Source organism: Triticum aestivum, chromosome 7A (genome assembly GCF_018294505.1).
Source record: "Triticum aestivum cultivar Chinese Spring chromosome 7A, IWGSC CS RefSeq v2.1, whole genome shotgun sequence".
NCBI classification, from domain to species: domain Eukaryota; kingdom Viridiplantae; phylum Streptophyta; class Magnoliopsida; order Poales; family Poaceae; genus Triticum; species Triticum aestivum.
In genome coordinates, this window is record NC_057812.1 from 563,717,738 (window position 1) to 563,735,825 (window position 18,088).

Here is an 18,088-nt window from a genome sequence, read left to right on the forward strand (position 1 = left end):
GCAAGAAAATGGAGTGGTAGTTGGAGCCACATGATGTGCATCTTGGGTTAAACTGTAAATAGAATCTTACTACTCTGGATTCTATTTACAGTAGTACTACTCTTGGGTAGTTGGAGCCCTATGCTCCAAAAGCAGCCACCGAAGATATTTATTAGATTTGTTTTTCATCACCAGCATGTCGAGCTGAAAGATGTGCAGGTTCAGTGGGTCCTCTTGCATTTTCACTGATATGTGGGACCGCATGTGAGCATACAGATGATGGGCTCCGCGCGTCTGCTAGCTGGCTGAGAAGAGAGATAGAGGAGGGCTGAGCACAGACTCCAGGAAATTTGTTCTACATAACCAGCACCTCGATATATGCTCTATATAGTGGGGTGGCATGGGCCATAACTAGCATTCACGTCTACCAGTACGGGACACGCCACCCACACGAGTCCCGTCCTACACCAATTTTCTTGGAGTCTGTGCTACAACCATCTCTTCTCCCTCCTGTTTTCTCAGCCATCGCACGGTGGGAGGGTGGGGGTCTGCTGATAGGCGATTTGCTCAACTGCGGTCCCACTTGTAAGTGAAAATGCAACACAGCACACATTCCCCCTTGAGCGGCGTGCCGGACCAACCGTGTGGGGGTGCGACGCGAACACTTCATGCTTTTCCTTTTGAACTTGTAACTTGTAAAATTTGGTTCTGCTCCATGGCGCGACCGATAGATAGAAATAATGATTTCCCTAGAGTAATGAGAAGTTTGGTTCTGGCGCAGTTCATGCATGGAGTACGTACGAAACTTATGAAGTTAATGCGGAAGGTAACATAATTACTAATAGTACCATATACTACTACATGGATTTGATGGAAAGATAAAGATACATACGGATCCATCAACGACATCCTCACACTCTAGTGTGCCGGGTCACCAACCGACGTGTGACGAGCAGTGGCGTTGGCGGCGAGCTCAACGTGCTTCTAAACAATGCCGTCCAAGGTTTCCCTGCAGGTCCAGAAGGCTAGCGACCCATCGTCCTCCTCTGGCATGTAGTAGTCCTTGTGGACGATTTGCGCGTAGACGTGGGTGATTATGTCGACGATGTCTTGCTGCGCCAAGTGCTGCGCGGCGAGCGCGGCCTTGAGGTTGACATTCTCCAGCGCGATGGCGGGCAGTCGCAGGGCCACCAGTGCATCGAAGAGGTTGTCACCATAGAGGCCGTTGAGGGTGTTAGGCATGGCAGAGCCTGGGCACGTGGGCTGGAGGCGTATGTCAAGGTCGTCCACGAGCTTCTTGACGATGGTGAACTTGTCGAGGAAGCCGACGAGGACCTTGTCGAACAAGGAGACAAAGTTGTCGTCCAAGCGGCCTCTCGCCATGGCGGCCTCAAGCACGACCTAGAGACGTTCCTCAGTGCGGGGCCGCAAGCCGGCGTCGTGGACCATCTGTCACATCCGACTGATGCTCGCGCTCATCGCCTCCATGGGTCTAGCTTCTAGTCAACTGATCTTGCGATTGGAGTGATCACTCTTGCCCTTGGTTAGGGTGTGTAGGTGCGTAGGATTTCGTAGATTGGACTGGCAGGGAGCCTTTATATGAGAAGTGTAGATTGTGTTACATTCACGTGTGTGTTGGCCATCTACTCCTCGGCCCCCTACTGCACCTACCTTTGGCTGTATGACAGGCGGGCCAGTCACCTGTTGGGCCCACGAGTCATGCACCTGTTGGGGAACACAGTAATTTCAAAAATTTCCTACGCACACGCAAGATCATGGTGATGCACAACAACGAGAGGGGAGAGTGTTGTCTACATACCCACGCAGACCGACTGCGGAAGCGATCACACAACGTAGAGGAAGTAGTCGTATGTCTTCCCGATCCGACCGATCCAAGCACCATTACTCCGGCACCTCCGAGTTCTTAGCACACGTACAGCTCGATGACGATCCCCGGGCTCCGACCCAGCAAAGCGTCGGGGAAGAGTTCCTCAGCAGGACGGCGTGGTGACAATATTGATGTACTACCGTCACAGGGCTTCGCCTAAGCACCGCTACAATATGATCGAGGTGGAAGAAGGTGGAAGGGGGCACCGCACACGGCTAAGGAACGATCTCAATGATCAACTTGTGTGTCTCTGGGGTGCCCCTGCCTCCGTATATAAAGGACTAAGGGGGAAAGCTGGCCGGCCAAGGAGGGTGCGCCAGGAGAGTCCTACTCCCTCTGGGAGTAGGATTCCCCCCCCCCCAATCCTAGTTGGAATACGATTCGCGGAGGGGGAAAAGAGAGAGGGGGGCCGGCCACCTCTCCTTGTCCTAATAGGACTAGGGGAGGGGCGAGGCGTGCAGCCCATCTTTGGCTACCCCTTCTCTTTTCCACTAAAGCCCACTAAGGCCCATATAGCTCCCGGGGGTTCCGGTAACCTCCCGGTACTCCGATAAAATCCCGATTTCACCCGGAACACTTCCGATATCCAAACATAGGCTTCCAATATATCAATCTTTATGTCTCGACCATTTCGAGACTCCTCGTCATGTCCGTGATCACATCCGGGACTCCGAACAACCTTCGGTACATCAAAATGCATAAACTCATAATATAACTGTCATCGTAACCTTAAGCGTGCGGACCCTACGGGTTCGAGAACAATGTAGACATGACCGAGACACGTCTCCGGTCAATAACCAATAGCGGGACCTGGATGCCCATATTGGCTCCTACATATTCTACGAAGATCTTTATCGGTCAGACCGCATAACAACATACGTCGTTCCCTTTGTCATCGGTATGTTACTTGCCCGAGATTCGATCGTCGGTATTCCAATACCTAGTTCAATCTCGTTGCCGGCAAGTCTCTTTACTCGTTCTGTAATACATCATCCCGCAACTAACTCATTAGTTGCAATGCTTGCAAGGCTTTAAGTGATGTGCATTACCGAGAGGGCCCAGAGATACCTCTCCGACAATCGGAGTGACAAAACCTAATCTCGAAATACGCCAACCCAACATGTACCTTTGGAGACACCTGTAGTACTCCTTTATAATCACCCAGTTACGTTGTGACGTTTGGTAGTACCCAAAGTGTTCCTCCGGTAAACGGGAGTTGCATAATCTCATAGTTATAGGAACATGTATAAGTCATGAAGAAAGCAATAGCAACATACTAAACGATCGGGTGCTAAGCTAATGGAATGGGTCATGTCAATCAGATCATTCAACTAATGATGTGACCTCGTTAATCAAATAACAACTCTTTGTTCATGGTTAGGAAACTTAACCATCTTTGATTAACGAGCTAGTCAAGTAGAGGCATACTAGTGACTTTCTGTTTGTCTATGTATTCACACATGTACTATGTTTCCGGTTAATACAATTCTAGCATGAATAATAAACATTTATCATGATATAAGGAAATAAATAATAACTTTTATTATTGCCTCTAGGGCATATTTCCTTCAGTCTCCCACTTGCACTAGAGTCAATAATCTAGATTACACTGTAATGATCCTAACACCCATGGAGTCTTGGTGCTGATCATGTTTTGCTCGTGGAAGAGGCTTAGTTAACAGGTCTGCAACATTCAGATCCGTATGTATCTTGCAAATCTCTATGTCTCCCACCTGGACTAGATCCCGGATGGAATTGAAGCGTCTTTTGATGTGTTTGGTCCTCTTGTGAAATCTGGATTCCTTTGCCAAGGCAATTGCACCAGTATTGTCACAAAAGATTTTCATTGGACCCGATGCACTTGGTATGACACCTAGATCGGATATGAACTCCTTCATCCAGACTCCTTCGTTCGCTGCTTCCGAAGCAGCTATGTACTCCGCTTCACATGTAGATCCCGCTACGACGCTTTGCTTAGAACTTCACCAACTGACAGCTCCACCGTTTAATGTAAACACGTATCCGGTTTGCGATTTAGAATCATCCGGATCAGTGTCAAAGCTTGCATTAACATAACCTTTTACGGTGAGCTCTTTGTCACCTCCATATACGAGAAACATATCCTTAGTCCTTTTCAGGTATTTCAGGATGTTCTTGACCGCTGTCCAGTGATCCACTCCTGGATTACTTTGGTACCTCCCTGCTAAACTTATAGCAAGGCACACATCAGGTCTGGTACACAACATTGCATACATGATAGAGCCTATGGCTGAAGCATAGGGAACATCTTTCATTATCTCTCTATCTTCTGCAGTGGTCGGGCTTTGAGTCTTACTCAATCTCACACCTTGTAACACAGGCAAGAACCCTTTCTTTGCTTGATCCATTTTGAACTTCTTCAAAATCTTGTCAAGGTATGTGCTTTTTGAAAGTCCAATTAAGCGTCTTGACCTATCTCTATAGATCTTTATGCCTAATATGTAAGCAGCTTCTCCGAGGTCTTTCATAGAAAAACTCTTATTCAAGTATCCCTTTATGCTATCCAGAAATTCTATATCATTTCCAATCAGTAATATGTCATCCACATATAATATCAGAAATGCTACAGAGCTCCCACTCACTTTCTTGTAAATACAGGCTTCTCCAAAAGTCTGTATAAAACCAAATGCTTTGATCACACTATCAAAGCGTTTATTCCAACTCCGAGAGGCTTGCACCAGTCCATAAATGGATCGCTGGAGCTTGCACACTTTGTTAGCTCCCTTTGGATCAACAAAACCTTCCGGTTGCATCATATACAACTCTTCTTCCAGAAATCCATTCAGGAATGCAGTTTCGACATCCATCTGCCAAATTTCATAATCATAAAATGCGACAATTGCTAACATGATTCGGACAGACTTAAGCATCGCTACGGGTGAGAAGGTCTCATCGTAGTCAACCCCTTGAACTTGTCGAAAACCTTTTGCGACAAGTTGAGCTTTGTAGACAGTAATATTACCATCAGCGTCAGTCTTCTTCTTGAAGATCCATTTATTTTCAATTGCTTGCCGATCATCGGACAAGTCAACCAAAGTCCATACTTTGTTCTCATACATGGATCCCATCTCAGATTTCATGGCTTCAAGCCATTTTGCGGAATCTGGGCTCACCATCGCTTCTTCATAGTTCGTAGGTTCATCATGATCTAGTAGCATGACTTCTAGAATAGGATTACCGTACCACTCTGGTGCGGATCTCACTCTGGTTGATCTACGAGGTTCAGTAGTATCTTGATCTAAAGTTTCATGATCATCATCATTAGCTTCCTCACTTATTGGTGTAGGTGTTACAAAAACAGTTTTCTGCGATGTACTACTTTCCAATAAGGGAGTAGGTACAGTTACCTCGTCAAGTTCTACTTTCCTCCCACTCACTTCTTTCGAGAGAAACTCCTTCTCTAGAAAGTTTCCGAATTTAGCAACAAAAGTCTTGCCTTCAGATCTGTGATAGAAGGTGTATCCAATAGTTTCCTTTGGATATCCTATGAAGACACATTTCTCCGATTTGGGTTTGAGCTTATCAGGTTGAAGCTTTTTCACATAAGCATCGTAGCCCCAAACTTTCAGAAACGACAACTTTGGTTTCTTGCCAAACCACAGTTCATAAGGCGTCGTCTCAACGGATTTTGATGGTGCCCTATTTAACGTGAATGCGGCCGTCTCTAGAGCGTATCCCCAAAATGATAGCGGTAAATCAGTAAGAGACATCATAGATCGCACCATATCTAGTAAAGTACGATTACGACGTTCGGACACACCATTATGCTGTGGTGTTCCGGGTGGCGTGAGTTGCGAAACTATTCCACAATTTTTCAAATGTACACCAAACTCGTAACTCAAATATTCTCCTCCACGATCAGATCGTAGAAACTTTATTTTCTTGTTACGATGATTTTCCACTTCACTCTGAAATTCTTTGAACTTTTCAAATGTTTCAGACTTATGTTTCATTAAGTAGATATACCCATATCTGCTTAAATCATCTGTGAAGGTGAGAAAATAATGATATCCGCCACGAGCCTCAATATTCATCGGACCACATACATCTGTATGTATGATTTCCAACAAATCTGTTGCTCTCTCCATAGTATTGGAGAACGGTGTTTTAGTCATCTTGCCCATGAGGCACGGTTCGCAAGTACCAAGCGATTCATAATCAAGTGGTTCCAAAAGCCCATCAGTATGGAGTTTCTTCATGCGCTTTATACCGATATGACCTAAACGGCAGTGCCACAAATAAGTTGCACCATCATTATCAACTCTACATCTTTTGGCTTCAACATTATGAATATGTGTATCACTACTCTCGAGATTTAATAAGAATAGACCACTCTTCAAGGGTGCGTGACCATAAAAGATATTACTCATATAAATAGAACAACCATTATTCTCTGATTTAAATGAATAACCGTCTCGCATTAAACAAGATCTAGATATAATGTTCATGCTCAATGCTGGCACCAAATAACAATTATTTAGGTCTAATATTAATCCCGAAGGTAGATGTAGAGGTAGCGTGCCGACTGCGATCACATCGACTTTGGAACCGTTTCCCACGCGCATCGTCACCTCGTCCTTAGCCAATCTTCGCTTAATCCGTAGCCCCTGTTTCGAGTTGCAAATATTAGCAACGGAACCAGTATCAAATACCCAGGTGCTACTGCGAGCATTAGTAAGGTACACATCAATAACATGTATATCACATATACCTTTGTTCACCTTGCCATCCTTCTTATCCGCCAAATACTTGGGGCAGTTCCGCTTCTAGTGACCAGTCTGCTTGCAGTAGAAGCACTCAGTTTCAGGCTTAGGTCCAGACTTGGGTTTCTTCTCTTGAGCAGCAACTTGCTTTCCGTTCTTCTTGAAGTTCCCCTTCTTCTTCCCTTTGCCCTTTTTCTTGAAACTAGTGGTCTTGTTGACCATCAACACTTGATGCTCCTTCTTGATTTCTACCTCCGCAGCTTTCAGCATTGCGAAGAGCTCGGGAATAGTATTGTTCATCCCTTGCATATTATAGTTCATCACGATGCTCTTGTAGCTTGGTGGCAGTGATTGGAGAATTCTGTCAATGACGCAATCATCTGGAAGATTAACTCCCAATTGAATCAAGTGATTATTATACCCAGACATTTTGAGTATATGCTCACTGACAGAACTATTCTCCTCCATCTTGCAGCTATAGAACTTATTGGAGACTTCATATCTCTCAATCCGGGCATTTGCTTGAAATATTAACTTCAACTCCTGAAACATCTCATATGCTCCATGACGTTCAAAACGTCGTTGAAGTCCCGATTCTAAGCCATAAAGCATGGCACACTGAACTATCGAGTAGTCATCAGCTTTGCTCTGCTAGACGTTCATAACATCCGGTGTTGCTCCAGCAGCAGGCCTGGCACCTAGCGGTGCTTCCAGGACCTAATTCTTCTGAGCAGCAATGAGGATAATCCTCAAGTTACGGACCCAGTTCGTGTAATTGCTACCATCATCTTTCAACTTTGCTTTCTCAAGGAACGCATTAAAATTCAACGGAACAACAGCACGAGCCATCTATCTACAATCAACATAAACAAGCAAGATACTATCAGGTACTAAGTTCATGATAAATTTAAGTTCAATTAATCATATTACTTAAGAACTCCCACTTAGATAGACATCCCTCTAATCCTCTAAGTGATTACGTGATCCAAATCAACTAAACCATGTCCGATCATCACGTGAGATGGAGTAGTTTCATCGGTGAACATCATTATGTTGATCATATCTACTATATGATTCATGCTCGACCTTTCGGTCTCTGTGTTCCGAGGCCATATCTGTATATGCTTGGCTCGTCAAGTATAACCTGAGTATTCCGCGTGTGCAACTGTTTTGCACCCGTTGTATTTGAATGTAGAGCCTATCACACCCGATCATCACGTGGTGTCTCAACATGAAGAACTTTCGCAACGGTGCATACTCAGGGAGAACACTTCTTGATAATTTAGTGAGAGATCATCTTATAATGCTACCGTCAATCAAAGCAAGATAAGATGCATAAAAAGATAAACATCACATGCAATCAATATAGGTGATATGATATGGCCATCATCATCTTGTGCCTGTGATCTCCATCTCCGAAGCACCGTCATGATCACCATCGTCACCGGCGCGACACCTTGATCTTCATCGTGGCATTGTTGTCGTCTCGCCAATCTTATGCTTCCACGACTATCACTACCGCTTAGTAATAAAGTAAAGCATTACATCGCGATTGCATTGCATACAATAAAGCGACAACCATATGGCTCCTGCCAGTTGCCGATAACTCGGTTACAAAACATGATCATCTCATACAATAAAATTTAGCATCATGCCTTGACCATATCACATCACAACATGCCCTGCAAAAACAAGTTAGACGTCTTCTACTTTGTTGTTGCAAGTTTTATGTGGCTGCTACGGGCTTAAGCAAGAACCAATCTCACCTACGCATCAAAACCACAACGATAGTTTGTCAAATAGACTCCGTTTTAACCTTCGCAAGGGCCGGGCGTAGCCACACTTGGTTCAACTAAAGTTGGAGAGACATTCGCCCGCAAGCCACCTGTGTGCAAAGCACGTCGGGGGAACCGGTCTCGCGTAAGCATACGCGTAATGTTGGTCCAGGTCGTCTCGTCCAACAATACCGCCGAACCAAAGTATGACATGCTGGTAGGCAGTATGACTTGTATCGCCCACAACTCACTTGTGTTCCACTCGTGCAAATAACATCAAACCATAAAACCTAGGCTCGGATGCCACTGTTGGGGAACGCAGTAATTTCAAACATTTCCTACGCACACGCAAGATCATGGTGATGCACAGCAACGAGATGGGAGAGTGTTGTCTACGTACCCGCATAGACCGAATGCGGAAGCGATCACACAACGTAGAGGAAGTAGTCGTACGTCTTCCCGATCCGACCGATCCAAGCACCGTTGCTCCGGCACCTCCGAGTTCTTAGCACACGTACAGCTCGATGACGATCCCCGGGCTCTGATCCAGCAAAGCGTCGGGGAAGAGTTCCGTCAGCACGACGGCGTGGTGACGATCTTGATGTACTACCGTCGTAGGGCTTCGCCTAAGCACCGCTACAATATGATCGAGGTGGAATATGGTGGAAGGGGGCACCGCACACGGCTAAGGAACAATCTCAATGATCAACTTGTGTGTCTCTGGGGTGCCCCTGCCTTCGTATATAAAGGACTAAGGGGGGGAAGGCTGGCCGGCCAAGGAGGGTGCGCCAGGAGAGTCCTACTCCCAGAGATTCCCCCCCCCCCAATCCTAGTTGGAATAGGATTCGCGGAGGGGGAAAAGAGAGAGGGGGGGCCGGCCACCTCTCCTTGTCCTAATAGGAATCTTTTCCACTAAACCCCACTAAGGCCCATATAGCTCCCGAGGGGTTCCGGTAACCTCCCGGTACTCCGGTAAAATCCCGATTTCACCCGGAACACTTCCGATATCCAAACATAGGCTTCCAATATATCAATCTTTATGTCTCGACCATTTCGAGACTCCTCGTCATGTCCGTGATCACATCCAGGACTCCGAACAACCTTCGGTACATCAAAATGCATAAACTCATAATATAACTGTCATCGTAACCTTAAGCGTACGGACTCTACGGGTTCGAGAACAATGTAGACATGACCGAGACACGTCTCCGGTCAATAACCAATAGCGGGACCTGGATGCCCATATTGGCTCCTACATATTCTACGAAGATCTTTATCGGTCAGACCGCATAACAACATACGTCGTTCCCTTTGTCATCGGTATGTTACTTGCCCGAGATTCGATCGTCGGTATTCTAATACCTAGTTCAATCTCGTTGCCGGCAAGTCTCTTTACTCGTTCTGTAATACATCATCCCGCAACTAACTCATTAGTTGCAATGCTTGCAAGGCTTTAAGTGATGTGCATTACCGAGAGGGCCCAGAGATACCTCTCCGACAATCGGAGTGACAAAACCTAATCTCGAAATACGCCAACCCAACATGTACCTTTGGAGACACCTGTAGTACTCCTTTATAATCACCCAGTTACGTTGTGACGTTTGGTAGTACCCAAAGTGTTCCTCCGGTAAACGGGAGTTGCATAATCTCATAGTTATAGGAACATGTATAAGTCATGAAGAAAGCAATAGCAACATACTAAACGATCGAGTGCTAAGCTAATGGAATGGGTCATGTCAATCAGATCATTCAACTAATGATGTGACCTCGTTAATCAAATAACAACTCTTTGTTCATGGTTAGGAAACTTAACCATCTTTGATTAACGAGCTAGTCAAGTAGAGGCATACTAGTGACTTTCTGTTTGTCTATGTATTCACACATGTACTATGTTTCCGGTTAATACAATTCTAGCATGAATAGTAAACATTTATCATGATATAAGGAAATAAATAATAACTTTTATTATTGCCTCTAGGGCATATTTCCTTCAGCACCCAAATGCATGTGCAGTAAGTCAATGAAGTTGCGCCCCCCTCTGTCCCAAAACACTTAGGTACGGTACATTAACTCCCTCCTCCTTTCTTATTTCGTGACATATCAACCAATGAGAGATGTGGGCTGTGCATGCTTTGAATGACTTGAGACTACCAAACATGACATGTCGTGGTTAGTTCATTGCATGTAATCCTATTAATTAGCAAAAAGACATTAAGTTCTCTCTCTTTCCCCTTCGTCTTGGTCAGGGTGCACAAGAGCATGGTTAATAGTATAGCCAGCTGCTGGCTATATGATGTTGCCATGTCATATAGAGCCATCACTTGTAGCCACTCATACAATAAGGTTAGCTATAAGCCTGGCTATAAGAGTACTACTTTTTCTCATCTTCTCTCTCTCTCTCTCTTTCTTCATATGTATTGTATATCGGCCTAGGAATCCGCATATAGCGGCTCTTGCATGAGAGCCCACTCCTCTTTTTCACTTGCTCTAAGATGACTTAGACTAGCCACAGTAGGAGTAACTTCAGCAGTAACATCGATTCCAACTCAACAAATTTTCTTATGTGGCAATGAGTTAATGAGGATAGAGGTAGTTTGAGTAACTTAGCTAGTTACTATAACATCACATATCCCAATGCAATATGAGTCTATAACCTAATAAATGAGGCTTTGCATGTTACCATACTTATGTTACTACCCACTATGAAAGGTAGTAACATAGTTTAGGGATATGTGTGTTTTACTAGTGTGTGTTACTCTTCATTGTGGCTAGTCATACACCTAAACGGAGGGAGTAGTCTCAAGTCATTGGATGCATACGCACACCACATCTCGTATTGGGTGATTTCTTTTTTCATGGCAAAAAATAGGGAACGGGGTGGGTAGTTAATGCACCATGCCTAAAAGTTTTGGGATTACTATTTGGTTTTCGTAATGGACTAATGCACCGGTACAGTGGGAGTACAATTGTAGTCTTTGATTGCAATTTTTTGTTGGTAGCTTACAAAGTTGAGCGCTTGGTGAGTACAATAGTAGTCTGATTGATGAGACTTCAGATTTGAGCCATCTACCGGAAAGAATAAAACAATACACCATGTATTTATTACGGGGGGGTAGTACATTTTATCTGTAGTTTGTCTAATTCACATCTAGATGTTTTCCAAGGATGTCACATCTAATCTCCCACAAATAACGTAGCAACAAGGAACAAAAAAAGTTGAGACAAGAAAAAAAATAGGCCACAAACATAGTGGACATCAGGTTAGATGTGACATAACTATGTCACATCTAGATATGTCCTAGACAGATGTGATGTCCTGGCTTATTAGGGATGATAGACTACTCATATCAATAAGGAATTCCTTCTTTTCCGGGAGCCCCTTCGAACAGAACTCGAAAGTTAAGCGTGCTCAGCTTGGAGTAGTGTCAGGATGGGTGACCGACCGGGAAGTTGCTCCTGGGTGCGCACGAGTGAGGACAAAGTGCACAGAAAAGGCTAGTATTGATCTGTGGGGCTAGTTTAGATCCCGCCAGGAGTAACGACCCCCGGCGGGTGTGTCCGGGGCGTTACAAGTTGGTATCAGCGCCGACCCTCGCGGTTACACGGATGTTTACGGACAGGTGCGCGGTCATGTTGTTCATGACGTTTGTGACCCGTCGTGGCACACGGCATGGTACATGTACCGGACTGGATGCACAGACGTATGTGCCAAGAGGAACGTTCATGTGGCCCGACGAGGACGTCGATTCCTCTGAGTGGGGGTGTATGTGATGGCCTGGCTTAGGGATGATAGAATACTCATATTAAAAAGGAATTCCTTCTTTTCCAAGAGCCCCTTCGGACAAAACTCCAAAGTTAAGCATGCTCAGCTTGGAGTAGTGTCGGGATGGGTGACCGACCGGGAAGTTGCTCCCGGGTGCGCACGAGTGAGGACAAAGTGCGCAGAAAAGACTAGTATTGATCTGTGGGGGCAGTCTAGATCCCACCAGGAGTAACGACCACCAGCAGGTGTGTCCGGGGCGTTACAACAGTCCTTTTTTTGTGACATGCATTACTAGATATTGCTAGTCAAAGTACTAAATCCATATGGACGTGGTAGTACTACTAAATCTAGACGGTGGTGCTAGTACTAGTAGTAGTACTACCAATGTAGTAGCACTATACTACCCGTTGGTCAAATTATTACGTGCTGCTCCTCGCAGTGAAGTGACAAGACCCTGCGCCGGAGATGACACCTGAGTATAGGCGCCGTGTTTGGCATAACATAGTCAGCCTCACCGTTTGCAGTCACTATCATCATGGTTGTAGAGCTAGCCTGCTTACAACTAGTCATGTTCGACATAATTTCCCGTGCGTAGATGCCCGTGCATTGCACGAAACACCAAGATTGGGGTGGATAGCACTAGCAGCGGCCATTGCGCCAGATTTTTCCATGGCCCTCTAGATGTGGTGGGGAGGAGATAAGGCTGATTGTGACAGACAAGGAGTTGTTTGTAAATAGGGAACAAGTGCGGGCATCTTTTTGCAAAAGTGGAGAAGTTTGGTTTGTATGCGTCAGATCTAGATCCGACGGCTATTGGTGAAAGATGGCAGTGACAACATCATCACCAACTTAGGACCACTTTGATTCACAGGATTTTGAAAACGCAGGAATAGGACACGGCAATATTACAAGTTTCAAACTACAAATGTTAGGAGTAATGCTGCACCTACGAAGAGGGAATCTAGGAAGTTTACGTAAGAACTTTCGTTACTTTAGGTGGATGCAGCATTATCGTACAAACTAAAATCCACCACCCTGACAAGTCAATAGTGGGAAAATAAATTTTCAAGTCTCTGGCCACTTGATGTTTCAAAAACAAATTCAGCTTGTGCGGAGACTTTGTCATTTAGGCTTAGACGCTTGCGGTGATCAGCACACCATTCATTGTTGCACCAGAGAACGCCAAACCTCATTACCTTGAGCGCACTTGCCTCCAGAACAAAGAACCTGTCCAATTTAATCTCAAATGTGCTGCCTCGGTAGTTGATCAAATCAATTTCTGTAAGATGGAGATCAAGGCATCCGATGAGATTGTTATAGTGCATCACATTTTTCACTTTCGGGTCTTTTTTTATCTACAAAAGAAGAGAACATATTAGAGCAGCTGGCTGTATAAGATTGTCGTGTCATCAAGATGTACCAATATCATTCACTCATATGATAGGGTTGGCTGGCTAGTGATATTCTCTCTCTCTCTCCTCTCATTTACCTAGGAGCACATGAAGAACTTGGGCATTTGTTGCCTTCCACTATGTGGCCGATGCCATATTTCTCAAAAGTATGCCACATAATATGCATTAATGTCAAATCAAAAGATTTTGGCACCGCTCTCGCGATGTGAGAGAGTTGGCACCGCTGTGCACACAGACCCACATATATAAACAAATCAATTAAACCAACTACACCAGTCTCTCATAATCCCCAACAAGTGTTTTTCTATTGCCTCAGTCCTCTCTCTCTCCCACACAAGTGTTTTTTCATTGCGTGAGTTAATTTGGCACCAAAGCAAAGTAGGTGATCCAGATTGGGGCACTAGGTGAGCAATGCAGGGGCATCGATGCCAAATGCATCACAAGTGAATTTGGCACGTGTTTTGGCCTACATAGTGGAGGGCCGTTATAGCCCACTTTTGTACTACCTCGTATTTAGTGTAAAATTTTGACCATAGATTTACCTAAGAAAATTCCAATGCATGTCACAAAAAATTATACCATTTCAAATTATGTTCAAATACGAATCCAACGATATAATTTTTAGTGACATGCATTAACATTTTGTCAGTTAAATCTATGGTCAAATTTTGATACTACAAAATAGGAAGAGTAAACCAGGATGGAGGTAGTACTTGCTCTTAGGGTAACCATAGAGTTACTAGTCTAAGTTACTTTCCACTATGACTACCCTAGGCTACTATAGTAGTACAACAACAAAAGATGCAGGTGGTCACGTGAGAAATAATACTAAAAACATTTCTTTCGGTGCAGTGTGTGGATGCAGTTTTGAACACTACACTTGTCATCGTAATTTGGAAAAATTACAAAAAAATTGAGCTACGTTGTGATTACTGTTTACTAATAGGAAAAAGTTTCACCTGGGTGAGTAGCTTCTCCATGCATGGAAAGCATGTAAGGAATCCAACAACTTGATCCAGATTGGGACCGATAGATTTTAGTGCCAAGACCTTCACTGTGCGCATAGACTGGGTCAAGCTTGTGTGAATCATTTTCTGGAAGACGGTCGTAAATACATCAAGAAGAAATTTAAAAATGTGAATTTCAAGAAGACGGAGAAGAAGATGAGTGATGTACCTGAATGATTACGGATCCAATAAAGAGTTCAAAGAATTTGGCAGACGAGTACACCAACGCTGTCAATTTCGACGCATCAATGACCCTGATTTTTCTTGGACCTTCTAGATCAGATACAAGCAATCTCTCAAGGAAAGGCGCATTCTCAATGACCATAACATGGAACAGCTGGAGTGATCTCTTCCCAATTGATGTCTTGTTGCGGGGCCAGCAAGACACATAAATCCATCAGTGATTCGTCGAGGTGATGTGGAGGCTAATGAACCAGTGGATCTACTCAAGACGAAGGTACTCGAGCACAGTACAGCTGTGGAGTAGGTGCTCCATAGCCTGCTTTGAGATGCCAATGTCGAAGAGGATGAGCTGCTTGAGTTGAGGGAGAAGAAGGGCGGGCGCGACATTAATCTGGGGAAGATAGCAGGAGCTGAAGCTGGCGCAACGCAGCATTGGCGTGAGGCAGAGCGTGAACGGCGGCAGAGAGCGACATCATCCAGCTTCAAAGCTGAGATCCTCGAGCTGATCTAGGGCGTGGGATAAGAACCACTCGTCGAACTTGGCTTGGACCTTGCAGTTGGTACTGAACATGCGGATGTCAAGGCGTCTGGCTGGCCCAGGGTGTGATGAAAGGATCTTAGAGACTACGGCCATGCGTTTGCAATCCCCGTCGAAGAGGCAGCTATCGACGGTGAGATTGAGGGGGACGCGGTGCCAGAGGGGGCGCTACCGCAGGGAGAGTAGGGCGGTCCGCACGGCAGATTTGGTGGGGAGGAGGCTGATGATGATGAGCAGCATGTCATCGGGGAGGCTGCTGATGAAGTCCAGGCTCACCGGATGTGGTTTTGGCTCGAGCCGCCTCCGCTTGTTGGCTGCCTCGCCGTCCATCTCAACCGGCGGCGACGCAGGTGTGTGTTGTGTGGTGGCCTGCTGGCTGTGCGCGAGTGCATCCTTCTGTGCATGCTGCCGCGCAGTGGTGAATTGTGCATGAGTGCGTCCTTCACGCGGAAGAAGTGTGTCCTCAATGCGCCCTCAATTTACTAGCGTGCGGGGTGCTACCCCCGAGTGGTTTCAACTTTGTTTACTTCACCGCGTGTTAGATGGGCCTCTAGTTTACTTATTTTCACCCACTGTCACATGGGCCAGCACACGAAGATAGAGAACATGAGCTGACAAGGCAGCATGTGGACTGGTTGACCGGTCAACTAAACAATATACAGAGCTATATGCTGACACAGTGAGCATATAATCCGTTGGTATAGAGAGTTCGAGTGAGAGGGGAGCCTGTGAGAGATAGCAGAGAGAGAGAGAAAGAGCTACTCCCTCCGTTCGATAATGTAGTGCAAACATTTTTTTAAAGTCAAACTTTTGAAACTTTGACCAAGTTTATAAAGAAATTACTTATATCTACAATACCAAAGATAAATGATAGTATGAAGTAAGTACATGTTGTGATGAACCTAATGATCGTTCCAGATGTAAATGTTTTTCTCCACATGCATATACCTGGTCAAAATTTTCTAAGGTTTGACTTTTCAAAACATCCATATGCTTATGGACGTGAGAGAGTCCCTAACTAGAGAGTGTGTGTGTGTGTCTGTGAAATGGAAAGAGTGAGTGAAAAAAGTGTGTGTGCATGCGTGAAAGAGACATGGACAACACACGATAAAAGTAGAGAAAAGGCGTGTGTGTCTTATGCAAACATATCACACATGCATCTTCGACAACGGAAGCAAGGTGAGGAGATAGTGTGTGGTTGTTTGCAACCGAGAGAGAAATACCCCTAGCACGTGGCCAAGAGGGGTCTGACAAACAAGGGAGAGAGGTCGAGAGAGACGTATGGAGAATATGCACACATGGGGAGGAGAGAGTGTATGTTTGTCATCGAGAGATCCCCTGGAGATCGTGATGGGACTACATGGGTGGGAGATCGAGTGACAAGGTGTGTGCGCGATAGAAGATACCCCGAGAGATATCAAGATAGACGTATGTATGGAAGGAGACAATACGTGTGTTCCTGATGGCTAGTGAGAAATAATCATACTTAGGGGGGAGTACGTGCGCCTATGATGGAGTGAGGGATTATGGTACTTAGAGGGGTGTGTGTCACATAGAGAGAGAACAAGGGCGGAGAGTGTTGGATGGGTCTATATGTAGCGCGAGCGAGACATGTGTATGTGTGAACCAGGGAGATATAAAGTTTGAAAGAGATAGAGGAGCCCCGAGAAGGCTGAGTGGTGCGTCAGATAGCTGAGAGGGGGAAAGAGATATTCCGTCCGCTCGATAATGCAGGTGCATGTAAATTTTTTAGAAGTCAGACTTTGGAAACTTTGATCAGGTTTAAGAAAATGTTATCTATATCTACGATACCAAAGATACATCATACGAAACTACATCTCATGATGAATCTACTGGTATATGTTTGCTGTTCTAGATGTAAATGTTTTTCTCCACGTACATGGTCAAACTTTGTGATGTTTGACTTTTCAATAAATCTATATGCTATGGACCAAAGAGAGTGCCTAAGTCGAGAGAGATCAAGTGCATGTGAAGGAGAATGAGTGAGTATGAAAAAAGAGTATGTGTGTGAAAGAGAAAGGGACAACAAACGATAAATTAGAGAGATAGTGTGTGTGTTTTTGTTTCTTATGCAAACATATCACGCATGCATCTCCGAGATAGAAAAGCGAGGTGAGGAGATACACGAAGATAGCTAGTGCGTGATTGTTTGCAATGGAGAGAGACACCCCTATAGCACATGTCCAATAGAGGTCTGGCCAACAAGGAACAAAGGTCGAGAGGGACACATGGAGAACATGGACGCATGGGGAGGCTGAGAGGGTGTGTTTGTGATAGAGAGATCCCCTCGAAATAGTGAGGGGACTATATGGGTGGGAGATCAAGGGAGGTGCGTGTGTGATAGAAAGATGTCCTGAGAGAAATCGAGATAGACCATGCACATGTTTGTGATGCAGACTAAGATTAGCTAGTCATATACATATAGGGGGGACTATGTGTGCCCACATTTGAGTGAGAGACCATCATACTTGGCTAGGCATGAGATTGTGTGTGTGTGCATGTGAGATGGAGAGAGAACGAGGGAGAGATAGAGTTCTAGATGGGTCTATCGAGTGCGAGTGAGATATGCATGTGTATGTGTGACCCAGGTAGATGGAGAGTTTGAGAGAGAGAGAGGGAAGAGCTCCGAGATGACAGAATGGTGCGTGAGAGAGTTACGGGCAACGAGCCAAGGAATTTGTGTGCGTACCATGAGTGCACCCAAGATATTTAGCTTAGACTAGAGAACCATAGATAGTGTGCGAGAGAGGCCTATAGATGGAGTATATATGCATGCGAAC